At 39.3% G+C, this 3907-nt stretch overlaps 1 non-coding gene across 1 annotated transcript; it reads left to right on the top strand.

Annotated features, from left to right (window-relative positions):
- Positions 1 to 3347: 3347 nt before the first annotated feature.
- LOC125996689 (U6 spliceosomal RNA) lies at positions 3348 to 3454 on the top strand. Its single transcript, XR_007491370.1, has one exon. It is a non-coding gene; the product is annotated as a U6 spliceosomal RNA (small nuclear RNA).
- The last annotated feature ends 453 nt before the right edge of the window (positions 3455 to 3907 follow it).

The following is a 3907-nucleotide window of genomic DNA, read 5'->3' as shown; positions in this document are numbered from 1 at the left end:
TTAATTTCAGGTACCCCATAAGTTCCCCATGCACCGTGCCAGCAGTGATCCCTAAATGCAGAGCCAGGAGTAAGCCACTTGAGCATTGCCAGGTGTGGCTCATTAAACAAACCTGGGGAGTGGAAACAGGGTTGCAGCATGCAAGGTAAGAAGGTGCCTCAGCCTTAGAATGATTTCTCTCCAGCCCTTTATGATTTTTAAACACAGTAGTTGACATAATCATAATCGTGTTAACATTAGTGGTCTCGAGGTACAAAGTCACTGCACTGAAGTTAAGTTATTTAGTTTCTTACAATCTATTTCCTCTGTTAAGAATAGGAGATTCATTTTTTGGATTTAGGGTTTTGGAAACTTAGAGGTGAAAACTTAGAGGGGTCAGTTGTGCGTACAGAAATCAGCTAGTTGAAGTCAGTAAAAGAAATGTGTGTGTGTGTGTGTGTGTGTGTGTGTGTGTGTGTGTGTGTGTGTGTGTGTGAAGAGAAAAATCTCATGCTAGTTTCCTGATTCTTGTGTTTTAATGGTTGCCTTCCAAATCAAGAAACAGGAGTATCTAAAATCTCAGCGCCATTCTGGTGGTCTTATGAAACACAGCATACCTTCAGAAAAGTATTTGCTTCTTTGGGGGTGGGCAGTTGGGATTGGCTACACCCGACTCTAACCAGGCCTTACTCCGGACTCACTCTAGGAATGCTCAGGGGACCACACATGATGCTGGGAATCAAACTCAGGTCAGTGTGTGCAAAGCAAGCACTCTTCCACCACCCTTCTGGCAGTCACAGGGGGACCACTCAGCCTCTTCTCCCTTCCTCCCCTCCCTTGCCCGCATCCCCTTCTACTCCCCCCCGCCCCTGAGTCACAGGGGCCTCATTTCCGACAGCCTAGATTACTTTTGCTGGCTTGTGAACTGAAAATAAATGGAATCGTTGGATGCTATTTTAAAGCTGGTTCCCAAGCTTTAAAGTTTAAGTTTGGAAACTTCCAAAATGATACCCAGCTTTGGAACGAGAGGGAAACGAAGAAAAGAGTAGAGGAAGACTTTCTATGGAGACCCTTAAGCACCATCTCTGCAAAGGGAGCCTTGTCTTTCAAACAAGGAGTCTGTCGTGTTGTGATTTGCTCTTGGAGCCAGTTTTGGCTCGAGAATATTTTTTAAGTGTTTGAGCCATACCCTCTGATGCATAGGAGCAACTCTTGATTCTGTTCTCAAGAATTACTCCCAGTGGAACTCAGGGGTCCATATGGAGTGTGGGGCATTGAACCTAGGTTGGTTACATGCAAGGCAAGCACTCTACCTACTGTACTATCTCTTTAGCTCCTGGCTTCAGAAAATTTTTTTAAATGTATTGATTTAAACACTGTGATTACAAACATGATTGTAGTTGGGTTTCAGTCATAAAAAAGAACACCCCTCCTTCACCAGTGCTACATTCCCACCACCAATGCCCCCTATCTCCCTCCTCTTCCACCCCAGTGCCTGTATTTGAGACATTCTCCTCTCACTCATTACCATTGTCATGGTAGTTGTTAGTGTGTTATTTCCCTAACCGCACTCACCACTCCTTGTGGTGAGCTTCATATTGTGAGCCAGTCCTTCTGGCCCTCATCTCTGGGCATTATATCAATAATGTCTTTTATTTTTATTAAAACCCATATATCAATGAGATTATTCTGTGTGTCTCTCTCTCTTCCTCTGGCTTATTTCACTAAGCATAACAGTTTCCATGTACATCCATGTATAGGAAAATTTCATAACTTCATTTTTCCTGATGACTGCATAATATTTCATTGTGTATATGTACCACAGTTTCTTTAGCCATTCATCTGTTGAAGGGCATGTTGGTTGTTTCTAGAGTCTGGCTATTATAAACAGCACTGAAATGAATATAGGTGTAAGGAAGGGATTTTTGAATTATATTTTTTTGTGTGTAGGGTATATCCCTAGGAGTGGTATAGCTGGATTATATGGGAGCTCAATTTCAAGTTTTTTTTGAGGAATCTCTATATTGTTTTCCATAAAGACTGGAAAATTAAAAACATTCAAACAGTATGATACTGGAATAAAGATAGACACTCAGATCAGTTGAATAGACTTGTGTATTCAGAGAATGTTACCCAGATATACAATCTATTAATCTTTAATAAAGGGGCAAGAAATGCAAAATAGACCAAGGAATGCCTCTTCAACAAGTGGTGTTGGCACAACTGGTCATCCACTTGCAAAAAAGCAAACTCAGACCTCCATCTAACACCAAGCACAAAGGTCAAATCCAAATAGATTAAAGATCTTGATATCAGACCCGAAACCATAAGGTATATAGAACAGCATGTAGGTAAAACACTCCAAGACAATGAGACTAAAGGCATCTTTAAGGAGGAAACAGTACTCTCCAAATAAGTGGAAGCATAGACAAATAGATGGAACTTTTTTAAGATGAGAAGCTTCTGCACCTCAAAGAAAATAGTACCTAAGATACAAAACCCACCCACAGAATGGGAGAAACGATTCACCCAATACCCATCAGACAAGGGGCTAATATCTAAGTTATACAAGGTTACTGACAGAACTTAACAAGAAAAAAATACTAACCCCATCAAAAAATGAGGAAAAGAAATAAACAGACACTTTGCCAAAGAAGAAATACAAATGGCCAAAAGGCATGTGAAAAAATGCTCCACATCACTAATCATCAGGAAAATGCAAATCAAAACAACAATAAGGTACCATCTCATGCCACAGAGACTAGTGCACATCACAAAGAACAAGAACAATCAGTATTGGTGGGGATATGGGGAGAAAGGAACCCTAATTCATTGCTGGTGGGAATGCTGTCTAGTCTGGCCTTTATGGAAAACAATATAGAGATTTCTCAAAAACTGGCTTCGGAAATCTTGTTCTGTGTTTGCTCTACTGAAATTCTGTCAGTTGTGTTCTAAGAAGTACCATGTGATAGGGATTGGAACTGTCTCTAGACTGTCCCCTTGAGCATATTTTATTCCTGGATTTCACACTCTGATTTTGCAAATCAAAATACAAGAGAATGATAAAATAAATACAAACTAATCACAACATTATTTTGAAGTTGACAGTTATCTTCATTGTCATCATCATCATCATCATCAGAATAACAAAACTAAAGCTCAGAAAGGTAAAATAATTTGCTCAAGTTCACACAACTAGAGAATACTTGAGTCATTTTCTGACTATTACTATAGATGGTTTCAGGGCTAAAAAGATAGCTCAAAGTCTCCTTACACCCACAAAATCATCATGAGGAAGGAAGCCTGAGCATTGATCTGGGAGCTATCCCTAGCACCATTTGGATGAGATCAGAAAATAAATAAAATATGTGCTCTCTTTCGCAGCACCTATACTAAAATTGAAAAAATACAGAGAAGATTAGCATGGCCTCTGTGCAAGGATGACATGCAAATTCGTGAAGCATTCCATATTTAAAAAACAAAAACAAAACAAATATAAGCCACTGTTTTAGTCATAGGAGGATATCATAGATTTACTACCTTTTCTTTAGTAATCAGTATGTTTTTTTTTTTTTTTTTGATGGAGGAAAGTTTGGACCACACACAGCTATGTTCAGGGACCATATGTGGGAGTCAAACCGGGCCAGCCACCTTCAAAACAAACATCTTAACTCTTAAACCATCTTTCCAGACCCAGATATCATGATTTTTTAAGGTCATATATTTCTTTCATTCATTTATTTAACAAAGGAAGTACATCATGGTACTAAGTTTCTCTTATCTTTCAGTCTGTCCATGCTCTGGAAATACAGTAGTGAGCAAATTCAGGCCAGTCTCTGTCCTTGAGAAACTTCTAAATGAATAGAAGGTATAGAAAAATTATAGAAGAAACAGCTTTTTCAACTATGTGTGTGCACATGCGAACACA

The sequence above is a fragment of the Suncus etruscus genome, chromosome 18 (assembly GCF_024139225.1).
Source record: "Suncus etruscus isolate mSunEtr1 chromosome 18, mSunEtr1.pri.cur, whole genome shotgun sequence".
In the NCBI taxonomy this organism is placed as follows: domain Eukaryota; kingdom Metazoa; phylum Chordata; class Mammalia; order Eulipotyphla; family Soricidae; genus Suncus; species Suncus etruscus.
Note: the sequence above shows the minus strand (reverse complement) of the source record. Positions and strands in the feature narration are given on the sequence as shown.